Source organism: Lemur catta, chromosome 9 (assembly GCF_020740605.2).
Source record: "Lemur catta isolate mLemCat1 chromosome 9, mLemCat1.pri, whole genome shotgun sequence".
Lineage (NCBI taxonomy): Eukaryota > Metazoa > Chordata > Mammalia > Primates > Lemuridae > Lemur > Lemur catta.
Window position 1 is genome coordinate 70,568,784 of NC_059136.1, and position 17,161 is coordinate 70,585,944.

At 33.7% G+C, this 17,161-nt stretch overlaps 1 protein-coding gene and 1 pseudogene across 13 annotated transcripts in view; both read right to left on the reverse strand.

The window, feature by feature from the left end:
* RALYL (RALY RNA binding protein like) overlaps positions 1-17,161 on the reverse strand; it is a 644,676-nt gene that overhangs the window by 291,613 nt on the left and 335,902 nt on the right. The gene's annotated exons all lie outside the window — the stretch shown is intronic.
* On the reverse strand, positions 16,654-17,138 carry LOC123644691 (annotated as a pseudogene).

The window sequence follows — 17,161 nt, forward strand, 5'->3', positions numbered from 1 at the left end:
AAGTATTTTCCTGATACATAATCTAATGTTTTAAAATAAGTATTTTCATAATGAATTATGTTCCTTAATATTTCATAAGCTTTTATATATAAATCATACATCTGGATATGAAATATATGCCACTTCTACAGTTTTGGTGTAATTAACCTCATCTTACGTTGGTAAATTTGTATTATTTTAATCAATTAATACAATAATTTGGTAATTCAACATAAAGTTAATTACCTGGAAATTAAACATGATTTCTGTAACTGGCTTATTGGACAGGCTGAATCTAATAGGGTCTAATTAGAAAAAAAGCTTTATTTTTCTCTAATCCCTATGTTTAAGATGTTCTTTGAAAAATCCCTTTCAGATCCCTGGAAGACACATCCATGGGCTCTTATGCTTTTCTAGTTACAGTCAATGATTAGAACAAACCCTTTATTGAGGGAAAAGGGAAATAAAACAAAAATAAAAGTATCCCTCTTATTTATTAATAATTTCAGTCTTGAATATGTTTAAAATTTACATTTATATCAGTTACATATTCTTCCTTTCCCTTCCTTTTAGGTCTGAACTGTGGTCTTGGAACGCCCAGTGAGGCAAGGAGTATAGCTTAGTCATTAGCTCTCCTTCTACCCCTTTCCTTCTATTTTCTGTCTTTTCCAGGGTCAAGGTAGTGGAAGAGGAATTTCAGGCAGACATGCAAAAGTTGCACGTACTAGCTCTGCCGTAGTTCTCACTTGGCTAACACTTGCTGACCATCACGCCCTCCACTGTGGCACACCTGCAAATAATGGTTTTTTTTGTGGGTACACTTGTGACTTCTTCAGAGACACTGCACTATTACATACCTCACATACTTAGAACTGCATAGTTCCCTTAAGTGAGTTATAAACACCCTAATGCACCCCCTACTCCCAGTAACCACTTCCAGTGGCACACCTTACGGCTTTTTTATGCCTTATTAGCCCTTCTGAATGAGCCACTTGGTCTACCATGAACGCATACATTTAGCATATTCTGAAAACACAGGAACACAGACCTCTTTCCTTATGCTGATATTTTTATTTTTTAAAATAACAACCTACAACTTGGCAAAATGGTGGCATTTAAAAAAATTACAGTCCATAGCTTGGCAAAATGGAGGCATGGGAATCAGGCACTAGATTCTATGTTCATGTCCATTCTTTAACTTTAATAATCTGGGTCAAGCTCTCCCAAGAAGGACCTTGCTGAGCCTCCCCTCAGATGCACACGCTGTTCCTACACATTTCTACAGCTTAGCGCTTCACCAATGAGGACAGTGCTGCAACCCTGGAGCTTCAAGCAAACCCCAAAGTTTTATAAGTGTTTCTCTTGTGTTAGGGGAGAGAGCAGCAGTCCCCTCCATGTGTGTGTGTCTGTGTGTGTGTGTGTGTGTGTGTGTGTAGGCGGGTGGGTGAAAGGGGAATATGAAATGCCATGGTACTCTTTATGAGGCTGACAAGTCTACTTCCAAGGCTCTCTGCCACCATCTTTTTGAATTTCTGGCATTCTCTTCTAGGGGTTGAGGGAAGGTTAAAAAAATGCTGAGCATATCTGCTGTTTCGTATTTGGTTATTGTGAATGTGTCTGGTGATTCTTAATAGATTGTGGACCACCCATAATCTGTTGTTCTCAGTTTTGGAGTTTCAGCAATAATCTGAGACACGTGGAAATTTCTATTTGACAGCTCTTTATATATATTTCAGATACATACAAGTATTTAATTTAAAATTTTAGTGAAAATGCATGTAGTGTTTTGTCTGGAAAATCCTTACCTTTCAATAAAAAAAGTTTTCCTAATCAAATTAGTTTAGAAATGCTGCATACTATAACTCCTCCCTGGGGAATGAAAATTTCTAAGAAATACTATTAAAACAACATACTTAATTTTGTTTAAGATTTTCCCACAATTCTTTTATATCACAACATTTTCTTTCTACATAAGCTACTATTATATCTTATAGAACAAGTATCTCTGGAACACAATTTGGGAAATACATTTTAAAATAACACAAAAATAATATAAAGCAATCTGAAACTCAATGTGATTATACTATGGAGAGAATGGATTGTAGGTTAAAATTAATGATCAATTCCACAAGAATTGAATGATTTTCTAGGACTTACTCTCTTATTGAAGAAGAAGAAGATTTCACCCTCAAGAAAATCTAGGAATTAATAGAAAATAATGTAATATGGTAACATTTAGATGAAAAGTTTATATCTCAGTTTTATCATCAGAATGAGTGAAGAAAAAGTCCGCTGTTAATGTATGTTTATTCTACAACTGTATGTTCTGTGAAGAGATAGAATGCAACATCAAGGAAGAATATATTTATACTTAACTGGGCTATAACCATACTTCTTTGCTTCTCAAGCGTGAGTATTGCTACTTGAAGATGGTGCTAAAGTTATTCATTGTTGTGTTTAATGGTACGTTCAGTAGCAATCAATACTTTAGGCTTGGATGGTGAGACACCAATACTGCTCTTTAACCCAGAAAAAGTGAACCAAATGAGTCATATAATTTTCTAACAGTGATGTAGAGATCACAAAAAATATTATATGTTGCTCTAACAATACTGAGTCGAAGAAGGAAAGAATATGCTTCTCCAATAAGTCTAAAGTATTATTAGGTTACGTGACATATTTTTAAAAATTTAAGAATACTATATGATTTATTTTAAATGCTAGGAATATATAAAAACTTGCCACATACAGCTTCTTTCTTTTTAAGAAAAGAAAACATTGCTCAGTATGATTTTCCAGCTCAACTGTACCATATTAGCTGTGAGACTGAGCATTGGAATATTAGTTATTATTCTTCTATGGTTACTATCAATAATTCTAATTATAGTTTATTATACTTCCTTAATAGATTAAATTAGAGGAGAGTTCCTAGTATATAGATCCAAATGTTACCTAATTGCTTGGATTCTTATGGATTTATTTAGGGAGTCATTAGTAAACAGAAAAATTTAAGCCTTGTGCATGTCAGACCCAGATTGAAATTTCTGCTCTGTGACGTTGGACAAATAAATCACAAGTTTCCCTAAGTTCTCATATTTTTATATGAAAATGGAAACCAAATATCCCCTAATGTTCTTTTGAAGTTTAAATTAAGCTAGTACATGGTAAGTCTTCAACAAGGCTAGTGCCCTTTTGAAATCAGAAAAGTATCCTGAAAATCAATTGTCTTAAGGGGTTCTTAGATGAATTTTCCACATGTGACCTCTGTCTCAGCATTCACCACTTTGGACTGCAAACTCCTACTATCGTGTGTACTTTTGTCTCCAATATGCAGCACGGTACTCAGCATATTTGTTAATGTATGAATAGAAGTCATTTTCTGAAATAAATAAAATGTCAAAGCAAACAATATTTAGATGTATTTTGCCTGTTTTAATTATCATTTAAGAGTAAAGTATATTTGCATGAAATGTAAATGGTCATTGAAGAAGCATGTTCTATTACAATGTGAATGTGAAAAATAATAATCATTGAATATGTATATACATGTATGTGTTTATATACTTGTATATATAATTAACTATATTTCCTTGATTAAGGAAAATAAAATTTAGGCCTAGTTATCTCTTTCCAGTAATAATCAATGGATTTTATTGTCACCATTATGAATTAGAAATATCCACTAATAATGTTGACAATTATATTCATCAATAAACATTTACTGAGCTCATGAAACGACTTTAGAATGTACATGGCACCATATTAGACTTTTCCCAGAGGGCTTTTACTACAGACTAGACAGGCATACCAGACAAAAAAAAATAGAGAAAGAAGGTTAATGCATTCAGGGAAAGAGTGAGTGACATCATGGCATATAGATCAATGCCTGATACTTAAGAGGAAAGTGGAGATTCTAAATTGCTTGATGTAATTTATCAGCATTATAAAAAATACCCATAACAAGCAGAAGGACTCAAGCACACAGTCTGTGAGAAGGTTGACCCAAAAGTCTGAAGTCAAGTAAGGACCCTGAATACATAAATCATTGAACAATTGGTGAGGCAGAAACAAGGCTTGCCTTACCCTAGATACTGAGTAACGTGGCAAAGAACAGTGTTGTTCTAGGGCAAGCTGCTCATAAAAGGCTTTTAGTGGAAGTGAAAATCATCTGTCTAGCAGCTTCTTTATGATCCTAAGAAGATATGAGGAGATGGAAAACAGTTCTGTTTTAGCAAATCTACTATCTCCATGTGATCATTATTTTCATTTTCTTTTTTCTCAACTTGTGGATCCCAGCTCTTTAAAATAAGCTTTTATAGTAAGTTTCTGTTGTGTCTGCATATCTCAGGTTATTACAAAATAATATTATTTCATGGAAAAAGAAACTTAAAAGAAAACATACCTAAAATATTAATAACTTCTTAAAGGACTAAGAATAAAAATGATACAGCTATTAAATCCCCCAAAATATTTAAGAAAGGTAAGAACTTACGGTAATGTGGTACATTTGTTTCCCTAAATTCCTCTGTATATGTTCTGCCATATCACCTGTTCTAATATAATCCAGATTTTTCCCAATTAAAAATGTATGTACTATTATCAAATATGTGGGTATCCTAAACTTTACAATCATGGGTTATACTTAGCCTCTAAACCTTTCCAACTGAATAACTGGGGCTAATAACTTCACCATTACTAAGCCTCTGTTTTTGTGACTTGTCAATATTGGCTTACATACATATGCATTCCCCAAGCCCTAGACCACAGACTGGTACCAGCCCATGCGTGGCCTGTTAGGAACTGGCCGCACAGCAAGAGGTGAGTGGTGGGCAAGAAATAAAAGCTTCATCTGTGTTTACAGCCACATCACCACACAAGCTCCACCTCCTGTCATATCAACAGCAGCATTAGATTCTCATAGGAGTGGAACCCTACTGTAAACTGGGTTGCAAGAGATCTAGGTTCCCTGCTCCTTGTGAGAATCTAATGCCTGATGATCTGAGGTGGAGCTGAGGTGGTGATGCTAGCACTGGGGAGCGGCTGCACATACAGATTATCATTAGCAGAGAGGTTTGACTGCACAATAAATGTAATGAACTTGAATTATCTGGAAACCATTCCCCCTACCATCTGTGGAAAAACTGTCTTCCATGAAACCAGCCCCTGGTGCCAAAAAGGTTGGGGCCCGCTCACTTACATCACAAGCTTGCATCACAAGTTCATGCAATGATTGAATAATGCAAGATATTTTAGTCTTCTAGAAGTGCCTAGCATATACTATATAGTAAAATGTTAATTTTTAGAATATATTTTATAATTACATAAGGATATTTCCTTCACTTTTCCAGAAATATAAAACAAATTAAATATCATAGTATAATCTGAAAGTAGATAGAGTTTCCTGAGCAATTACTGTAGCAGTTTACATTTTAAATTATAATAAAATAACATAAATTTTACTGGACTTCTATAAATCTCAGTAATTCCTAAAATTCAGGAAATCTATTCTAACATTTGAATTAATACTGTTAAATTAATTTTAATGTTTTAGGGAACATGATTTATGAATGCTATTGAGTAGACTTGCCAGACCTGAAAAGTTTACAGATAGATAAAGTATGGCACTGCATTATGCTTGAACATGTTGGATTTTGTAATGTCTGACGTTATTTTTTATCAGAGTGAAATAATATTATAAATAGGCACAGCTTTCATCAATTGATTTTTGGAAACCTTCTAACTCACCAGTCTCAAGTCATTCTTAACCTAGCCATCCACAATACTGATCTCAGTAAGTTCGTATGTGAACTAAAGCACAAAGAATCTAAAGTTATTTTATTTTATTAAAAGAGCACTGTTACTTGTCAAAAGATAAAAAAAACAAAATGTTGGGTCAGTTTTAACCACGAAAATAAAACACAGAGATAAAGAGATCAAAGACCCAAATTATTATCATCAATCTCTGTTACTAAGGCAGCTCAAATTCTCTTAGTGTGCAGATAGATGGAGTCAGGAATAAGTCAAGAATGTCATTAGTTACTTAGGAATAAAGAAATTTACATTAATGTTTTACAGCAATACAAACTACAGCTTTTAGTTTATAAAAATATTGTTTATTTAACATTGGTCATTACGATGAGACAACTATATTTTATGAAATCAAAGACATTTGTAGGTAAATTCTCTTATAGATTCTAAACCACACCAACAACTATATACCAAATCATCCTGGAATGGTTGATGACCTGCCCCACATCACTTATTTTGTTAGCAATTGAGTGAGGAATAGAACCCAGCTCTCCTACCTCTTAGCTCAGTGATGTCTTCTAACAGCTCTGCTTCATCTAGACTTTTGAATAGCTTTTTTTAGTGTATCTGTGAACCATATGTAGGATGCTAATAATAACAGTGTTCCAGAAAATATTACATATTTGCAGCAATACAAATCAAATGGGTCCTATGAAGAAAAGATGAATGAGAGATCCTTTAGCAAGGATTAGATTCAATTAAGTGTGATGCCTGGCATTTTTTTTTTTTCTTTTTCAGTTACATTGTAGAATGAGGAAAGAATGCAGCTAACACACCAGCCTGATACACCATTTCTGATATGGTATGATTCATTATGGGTTCATGCCTTTGCACTATGAGAAATTAAAGGTAAAATGTGAATAAAAAATGAGATATATTTGATATGACAGTAGTTATTGTAATTCAAGCACTCTTCATATGTTTATTGGTAAAATTAACCAATTTTAAACTCTGATAGTCATTATTAGAGTATAAAGTTATAGTTAAATACACATAAACATCAACTCCATCAGCAATTTCTTAACCACTTGGGAAGGACTCCAATATATTGAAATATAGGAGTATGATAATAAAAAATAGGATAATGATGTTAAATGACAATAAAAATAGCAGAATGCCAATAAAGTTTTATGTCACCTGGTTTTTCTTAATGTTCTATACTAAAGTAAGAATCAGTAATGTAAGAGGATAACCAATATTCCTAATTTTATTTGATTAATTATAAATGTTTTCAATTGATGCCCAATAATTATTATCACTCTACAAATTTATGTGTTTTGGTTAGTCTCAGACTATTTCAAGAACACAAATGATCTTATGTAATAAAATACATCAAAATTAAACTAGCCAGAATTGTCCTCTCTTTATTCATTGGAATAGATAACTACTTCCTTCTACTTTTCGATTAAAAGTCCTTTCTCTATGGAATAAGCCATGGAGAAATTTGTCTGAGTTAAGACTTCTGGAAAAAAATGTCATAAAATACTTGGCTTACTATCTGCCAGGCTCCATAATAAGCACTTTATATGGAATAACCCACTTAGTACTATTCACATCCTGTAAAAAATGGAGTATTATTATCTCCCATTACAAAGGAGAAACAGAAGCTTAGATAATTCAAATAGTGTACAAGGTAAAACATGGTATGTCATGGAGATGAAACGAACAAAGATTTATCATTGCAATAATAACTCTTTAAGACACTTAAAGTTAACAATTATTGAGCATGCCCAGTGTGCTAGTCCTCTGCAGAATATTTAGCATTCAAGAGTTAATGTAATCCTCAAAACTCTATTAATTATGTGTGCCATAAGGTGGCATTATTTCAGACTCTGTGCATGTAGAAATTAAATCTCTGATGAATCTCTGAGTACAGTCAACATCTGGAGTTACAATAGATAAAGCCAGGAGAATTCATAACTATGGATATGGGAAATTAGGAAGGAAAGTCTTCAGAAAGCAAAATAGTGTGATGGTTTCAAAACATGTTCTGAAATTCTTTGACACTGAATGGAGAAGTGATGTCTATGTCACCTCCCTTTGAATAAGGACTAAACTTAATGACTTGACTGTAACCAATAGAAAGCAATGGAAATGATGGTGCGTGATTTCTAAAACTAAAACTTAAGAAGCAGTCAGACTTTGGTCGTATTTGCTGCAGCACTTGAAGTTTAACCTGAGCCACCCTGCAATGAGGAGGCCAAGCCACATGGAGAGCCCATTTGTAGCTAAAGTGACTGCCCTTCTCTTTGAATTCACCCAGACTAGGCAACAGATGTCTGAGTGAGCAAGATTTCAGGAGATTTCAGCTCCCAGACAGTGAGCTATTTTCCAGCCATCCAGACTCACATTCAAGGCTCTAGAATTTGTGGAGTAGAAACATGTCACCTCTGCTCTGCCTTTTCATGTTCTGACCATAGAATCTATGAGCCTAATAAAATGGTTGTTTTAACCTAGTAAAATCTGGGATGATTTATTATGCAGCAATAGTGATTGGAACAATGCTTTCTAGTAATTTTAATAATATTCACAAATGATAAGATACATCGCTACTAGCAGACAGTCTTTAGGCTGAAAGGAGAATATTACTGAAAATAACCTGAAAATATAGTTCAGGATGTAATGTAGACTGCTATAGTTTGGGTACTTGTCTCCTCCAGACCTCATGTTGAAATTTGATCCTCGTTGGAGGTGCAGCTTAGTGGAGGGTGTTTGGGTCATGGCCATGGATCTGTCATGAATAGATTAATGTCCTGGGGTGTGGGGAGGGTGAGTTCATTTTCTATTAGTTCCCACAAGAGCTGGCTGTTAAAAAGAGTCTGGCACCTCCCGCCTCAGTCTCACGTCTTTTGCACATGTGATCTCTGCACATGCTGGCTCCCCTCTGCCTTCCACCTTAAGTGGAATCAGCCTGAGGCTCTCACTGGACACAGAGCAGATTCCTGGCACCGTGTTTCTTGCTCAGCCTGTAGAACCCCAAACCAAATAAAACTTTTTTCTTTATAAACTCTCCAGCCTCAGATATTTGTGTTGCTTCATAGCAACACAAAATGGACTAAGATATAGACCATAAAAATATATCTGCCATGAATTATATTTCATTTGTTGACTTCATGTACAAAATGAATGAATGAATAGAATGAAGATAAACCTATCCAAATCTGTACTGTCCTATACTATCACCACTGGCCACATGTGGCTATTGATCGAAGTGAGATGTGCTGTAAATATAGAATACACACAAGAGTTTGAAGACTTAGCATGAAAAAAATCTAAAAAAAAAACCTCATTAATAATTTTACATTAATTAACCGTTGAAATAATATCTTAAGTATCTCAAGAATTTTTATATTGGTTACATGATGAAATAATATTTTGGGCAATGGGTTAGATAAAATACATTATAGATTAATTTTACCTGTTTCTTTTTGCCTATTTTTATGATTAATACTTTGGTTCCTAGAAAATTTTAAATTTAACTATGGCTTAGATTTGTGTTCACATTGTATATCTATTGTACAGCACTGTATGAAACCATTATTCTATCCTAGAAAATATTAGACACTAATGAAAGAAAATAAAAGACTCCAATTAATAATTTTCATTTTGCCACAATTTTCCCAAATTCTGAGAAGTGAGGAGACTGATTTTAGTTTATCCAATGATTTCTATTACCAAGTAACTAAACTATGACTCAATTGCTTATCATTCCAAAACAAGAAATAAAAAAAACATTTTGTGTTAATTAAGAACATATACACAGTAAAGTTGATGGTAGTGTTATATTAGATGCTGAATTTTCTTAAAGTAAGGATGCTTTATTTCCTGTATTTTCTTGTACTATGAAAAATTCTGATTATTTTAGATTCCCTTATTTATTTTCATGTGAAAAAACCATGAATCAAACTTTTCAAATTTTTTTTACTTTTCTCATGAACTTTAAATTTATTTGCTCTACTCTTTGCCCCCTTATCAATATAATTTATTTATATTTTTCTGAATTTTCATAGCTCTTAAGGCAGAGACAGGAGTTATAAAAATGCAAAAAGTACAATGATCTTTAAACAGGATCTCAACATTTTGGGAACTGTTAAAAAAAAGAATTCATATTAACATTTCAAAAGTAAAGGGATGGAATTAAAAGTTATTATTTTAGTAAAATTGTGGCAGTCCTTCCTTTGAATGTTGAGATAATTTTGCAAACTTCAATCTGCATGCATTCTAGCCTTCCCAGCCCTAATCAAACCCCATGCATGCTTTTAGCACAGCCTGACTTCCTTTTCTGCCAGCTAACAGTGTTCTCCTTACTGCCCGCCATTCGTCTGTCATTCTTAATTCCAGACTTCACTCTACCTGCCAGACTGCTACAGAGCTGTCACCAGTTTCATCTTAAAAGCCTGACATTTAGCCTTTGCTGCTCAGCTTCAGTCAATCAACTATTTGAACTTTGTGAATGTACCTTGCAAAATAGGTGGATAGTGTCAGCCTTACTAAAAACTGTGAGATTGACTGTTTCCTTCCCTTGAGGAAGTGTGTAATTATGCCAAATGCAACTGTAGGCCTGCTTGTCTGATGGCGTTTCCATCATGCGCTCTCCTCAGAAAGACCTGAAAACTGTCAGATAAAAGCTGTGTGAAGCAGCTGGTGTCACTTCTGGGAAAACACCTGTCAGCTTCTATGTACAGTCAAAAGTTCAGTGAACAAGAAGACAGTCAAGGTGGTGGAACTACAATGAGAAAAATAGGTACTACAGACTAGAAAGCAGATTGGCCAGGAGTTTTGCCAATAACCACCAGACTTCATGCTTAGGAACAATGTAAAGGTCTGATTAAGGTTTAGAGTTGCAGTCACAAATTCAGATGTCTTCAGGAGCCAAGCAAGTAAGATATATTTTTGGAGAGACCAAATATTACTATTACTTCTAATACTATTACACTTATTGAGAACTTATTATATGACAGGTTTTTGTCTCAAGCAATAGATAGATAGATAGATAGATAGATAGATAGATAGATAGACAGACAGAGCTAGATCTTCATTTAACTTTTACAAAAAAATGCTGTAAGATAGATACTGTAATTTTCTTTATTTTGTAGATAAATATACTGAGGCATAGAGTAATGTGCCCATCCACACATGGCACGCGAATGTGAGATTCAAATTTAAACTCTGTAATTCTAGAGATTGTAGTCTTAACCTTAAGCCACACTACTATAGGGAGCTGTAGTGCCTCTTCTTCAACCTGAAGAACAAATGCATTGCCTGAAGGCATTCAGTTTTGGCCACAAAAACCAAATGCATCTGCCATATCAATTCTGCCATTGATTTGTTTACAAAAATCAAAGTTGGAACAAGTTTTCTAAATTCCAGCCACATGTCCTCATGCACTCTGAAATTAAATATAAACTTTTAACAGTAAAACTCAATTTTATTTATAGTGATCAAAACATATGTTTTTAAAAAGTCTTTTCTATACTTACAGTTTCTTTACCCCTTAATGCTTAAGTTCACTCCTTATTTTGTTTATATTTCTAGGGTAAAGTAGAAACTACCATAAAACTTTCACTATATACATAAATGGAAGCTTTTCACTTTCGCTGTCTAAAATACAGTTTTAATGTGTGCTGTTTTAAGCTAGCAAGTAAATGGTTGCAGAAAAAAATACTGTTCCTTATGATAGATTATTTTATGATCAAATATATTGTTCCTTACGGTAAATTAATTTTTGGACAAATGTATGATACTTCCCTTTTTAATATTAACTATCGAATAAGCCACTATAAAGTATTCTTTTTGTTTTACAATTAAGAAGGATGTGATAGAAAAAATAACTTGTTTAATGTCCAATACTCCTGTTTCTAAAACAGTAGGGTAATTAAAGCTGGAACTGCCTGTAATCACTTGCTGTCTCAGAGGCAGTCATCAGATTTAGATTACTGAGATCACTTATCTTAATTTTCAAATAGAGACTCTTGGATATGCCAGGTAAGGAGAATGCCCTCCCATTACTTTGATCTGTTTAATGAAAAGAAGGGGATGTCCGTGTCTGAATCTATCATGGCACACAGTTCTCATTGATAATCCTGGATGTGAAGAATGAGCTTTTGCCATGTCAGCAAGATACGCCCCAAAAGAATGATACTTTATTGACTGAACTGTCTGCCTCCATCTTGTGAGGAAGAACACTTTCCATGCTGCACTAGATAATTATTGACAGGCAGGAATGCCTAAAAATGTAAAGTAAATTGTTTCATTAAAAAATTTATTCTTAAACTAAAGTAAAACAATTGTACCACTTCAGAATTCTACGGAACGGAGTCTTTCAAATTATCTTTATTTATGTTTTAAAGAATTTTTAAAATGAGCTTTTACTGTTTCATGTAAAAACATATATACTTCAAATATAATATTTATGCTTATGTTTGACTACAAACAAGCAATAAACACACATGTTTAGTTCTGACTTATAAAAAAATGATAGACATACATGAAGTTTTAATGTAAATCTCATTCAGTACCACTGAAATACATAGAAAAGACTTATTTTTAATTTTTATTGCATAATAAAAATGCAATGCATAATTATAAACCATACCAACTTCTTTCCTTTTTAATTCACATATTTGAGGTTAAAGATCTCTGCATCATCAAGGGAGTGAAATGGAAGAAAAACCTTAGATTATTGTGAGGCTGTGTGAAAACAGCCAGAACTTTCTAAATTCCAGGGACTCTTACCTTAATTGTCACATAAACAATTATTGTTTAATCATGGATAAAAAGATGACAACAATTCTTAATCAAGTTTTAGTATGATGCCATAAGAATGGAGACATACTCAAATATTTGGCTTTGTTGATGGTTAGAAATATGCAAATTGAACATTACTTACCTCCACTTTTAGTCATGAAAAAGTTACTAAAATCACCTTACCTTATTGTCATAAACCTGGTGTATGTGTGTGTGTGTATAATGTGTGTGTATGTATATATATAGTTTGTGTATGTGTGTGTTTGTGTGTGTGTATATATACATATATATATATATATATATATATATGAAACAAACATGTTTAGACACTGGACAGCATCAGCACAAAATTGAGAACACAGACAGAAAGGAAACATGTGAAGTGAGTCCTATGATTAGCATGATTACCATCCCAGCTTTCTGCCAGGAGGATTTGTCCAGATTATAGTGCAAGGAAGGTGTGAAAGGAAGGGGGAAGGATAATCAGAGACAATAGGGTTTCTGAGGTGAGGAGGTAAAAAAAAGTATTTGGGAAAATTGAAACAAAAACATGAAAATAATAAAAAGAGAAATGAAAACTATATAAAAGAACCAAATTGAACTTATATGGAAAAAACCAGTTTGAGAAGTGAATAATTCAATGGATGGGAGTAATAACTGATTTGAAACTATTTCCAAAAGATCTGTGAAGATATGGCAATAGCAAATATCCACACTGAAGCACAGAGAAACATAAATGGAAACAAATGACAAGAACTTCATTAACCACTTAAAAATACCAGTGATGTTAAACATACATGAATTGGAGTTCAAGAAGGCAGGAAAGCAGAGAACATGTTTAGAAAATATTCCAAAAATTTTCACATGCTACACATCAGATAAAGGGCTTATAACTAGAATCTATTTAGAACTCAGGAATATCAGCAAGAAAAAAATCAAACAATCCTATCAAAAAGTGGGCAAAGGACATGAACAGAAACTTTTCAAAAGAAGACAGAACAATGGCCAACAAACATATGAAAAAAATGCTCAACATCTCTAATCATCAGGGAAATGCAAATCAAAACCACAACAGTGGGAACTGGCATATCTGAAATTTATAGAGCAGATTGTCAGGCTGGAAACACAGGCAAAAGTTTAAGTTGTAGTCTTGAGTCCACAATTGGTGGGCAGGTTGGCAGACTGGAAACTCAGGCAGGATTTCTGTGTTACTGTCTTGAGGTAGGATTCCTTCTCTCCAGGAAACCTCAGTTTTTGTTTTTAATTATCTCAATGAATAGATAAGGTCCAGAAATACTATTAAAGGTAATAGTCTTTACTTATGAGTCAACTGACTGTAGATGTTAATTACATCTATCAATATCTTCACCGCAACATCTCAACTAGTGTTGGACAAAGTAGCTGGGTACCACAGCCTAACCAAGTTGACATAACAAACAGGAAATCTTTGATCACATTTATGAGGCTGATCACCTTCACTTCTATCGCATTTTATTTGAAAATATACTCCCCTCTTATTTAAACCGCAAACTCTCTCTCTCTCTTTAAGTGTTTACAAAAACTCCCCTGTCCCAGACAAGTCCATTCAATACTGATTTTTTCTTGTAAGTCTTCCTTATATAGTGTGCATTTAATGTTGATTTCCTTCTACTTATAATAGCAGCCTATTTTTGCTAGTGTGTATGACTTCAATTTCATTCATTCAATGGTCAACTGATCAAGGGAAAGACCATATCATCAATCTTTTTAAAATCTCACTACAAATCCTAACTTACTAAAAAATAAATGGTTGAGGCTTGTTCCCACAGAATGTTAAATAGTTAATTTGAGGGAAAGATTGAAAAGCAAGCCAGGTTGTGACTTGGTGTTCATATTCTGTCTTCAGAAACCCTCATTATCCTCAAAATGAGGATATAACATTTAACTTTGCACCAAATAATATGAGATAGGAGAGAGGTTAATGAAAATATTACACAATTTGAAAACACTATGTCTAATAAACTGATTAAAAAAGTGGTTACTTACATTTTATACAAGAGAAAAAACATTTCCCAATTTTATCTTAAAGAAGTTTTACTAATAATATTTTTAGTTTGGAGTGTTCCTACAAAAAGAGTTATGTGTTATGTGTTGGTCGTGGTTTTCCCCAGTAGTCCTATCCTGTGCCTTTTGTACCTATTATAATTATTAAAGAGAGCCCTCTTTTACTCTCAAAAGAGCGCCAATTTAGAGGATATATGATATGGTCATTCTAAACAGGAGGATGTGCTGATATTTGGGCCATAAGTACTGGCTTATGAAAATAGGTAATTTGTGAAGCATCAGAATCTTTTAGTGACCCTGTTAAAAATATCGCTGTCTGATACCAAAGTCTGAGAAAGACATGACAAGAAAACTACAGACCAATATCCTTTATGAAAATTGATGTAAATATCCTCAACAAAATACTATCAAACTGATTTCAGAAGCATATTTAAAAGAATTATTCACCATGATCAAGTGAGATTTATTTTGGGAATGCAGGGATGGTTCATCACAGAAAAATTGATCAATGTAATGAACCACACTGACAGAATGAAGGGGAAAAAACACATGACATGTCAGCTAATGCAGAAAATACATTTGACAAAAAAATCAGCACCCTTTCATGATAAAAACACTGAACAAACTAGGAATAGAAGAAAACCACCTCAATATATAAAAGGCATTTATGTAAAACCCACAGTGAACATCAAACTCAAGGGTGAAGGACTGGAAGCTTTTCCTGTAAGATCAGGAACAGAACAAGAAAATCTGCTTTTACCACTTCTATTCAAGATAGTACTGGAAATTCTTACCAGAGCAATTAGGCAAAGGAATTTTTTTTTAATGGAAAGGGAAAAGAAATAAAAGCCATCCACATTAAAAAGAAATAAGTAAAATCATTTCTTTTCCCAGGTAATATGATTTTATATGTAGAAAACCTTAAAAATTTCACAAAAAACTGTATCAGCTAATACATGAATTCAACAAATTAGCAGGATACAAATTCTACTTGCAAAAATAAGTTGCATTTCTATACATTGACAACAATCTGAAAAGGAAAGAACGAGACCAATTCCATTTAAAATAGCTTTAAAAGGAATAAAATATTCAGGATTTATCTTAATCAAGGAGGTGAAAGACTTATACAGTGAAAACTGAAGAACATTAATGAAAGAAATTAAAGAAGATATAAATAAATGAAAACACATCCAATGTTCATAGGTTGGGAGACTTAATTTTGTTATGATGCCATAAAGACAGACATACCAACCAAAAGAGTAGAATAGTGACACAGAAATAAACCTCTCATATATCGCCAAATGGTTTTTGACAAGGTTGCCAAGATTATTCATTAAGAAAATGACAGTCCTTCCAATAAATGTTTCTGGGAAAACTGGATACCCAAATGCAAAAGAATGAGGCTGGACCCTTACCTAATACCATATTCAAAAATTAACTTAAAATGCCTCAAAGACCTAAATGTCAGATCTCAAACTATAAAACTCTCAAAATAAAAGGGCAAAAGTTCAACAACATTGGGTTGGCAATGATTTCTTGAATATAACAATAAGGCAATAGAGAAAAAAAAACAGACAAATTGGACATGAAAATTTAAAAAAATTGTACAACACAATATAATACTAACAGAAAAAAGGTAACCCACAGAATGGGAGAAAATATTTGCACATATTATACATGATAAGAGATTGATGCTCAGAATATACAGAGAACTCCTAAAGCTCAACAACAAAATAAATGGCCCTATTCAAAAATGGACAAAGGACTTGAATACTTCAAAGAAAACATAAAAGTGGCCATTAAGCACATGAAAAGATGTTAACATCATTAATCATTAGGTAAATGCAAATTAAAACCACAATGAGGTTTTTTTTTTTTTTTTTTTTTTGAGTCCAGTGGCTTTTATTAGGTTTGTCTCCTATGACATGAATTCATAGGGAGTAGATTCCAGCAGCTCAAGGTCCTTCTTTGCTTCTCACAATATGAGCTATGCCCATTACACCATGAATTCATAGGGAACAGATCCCAGCACCTCAGGCTCCTTTCCATTGCTTCTCATAAAGTGTGGGAAGTCTATCATGCTGTGTATTCATAAGGAATAGGTTCCAGCAGCTCGGGCTCCTTTCCGTTAGTTCTCACAAAGTGTGCTTCTCTGGGTGGAGTAGGCTGGCACTTCTGCTGAACTTAAGTACCTTTCTCTTTGGCTTCCTTCTTTTTCTGATCATTTTCCTTCACACATTTCAGGAAGCTATCTCAGCTCTTAGAGTGCTTAATATGCTCAATACGCACATTAATCCCCTTGTCAAGAATCTTGCCCTTAACTTGTTTGTTTACAACAATTCCAACAGCATGCTGGGTAACATTGCAGACTCTTCAGTTTTGCCATGGTAACATTTGTGGGGCATACCTTTTTGAACAGTACCCATTCCCCTGATGTCTACAATATCACCTTTCTTGTAGATTTGCATGTATGTGGCCAGAGGAACAACTCCATGTTTTCTAAAAGGCCTAGAGAACATGTATTGGGTGCCTCTCCTCTTTCCCTTTGTGTTCCTCATTTTGGCAAATTACTAGAAAATGGCAG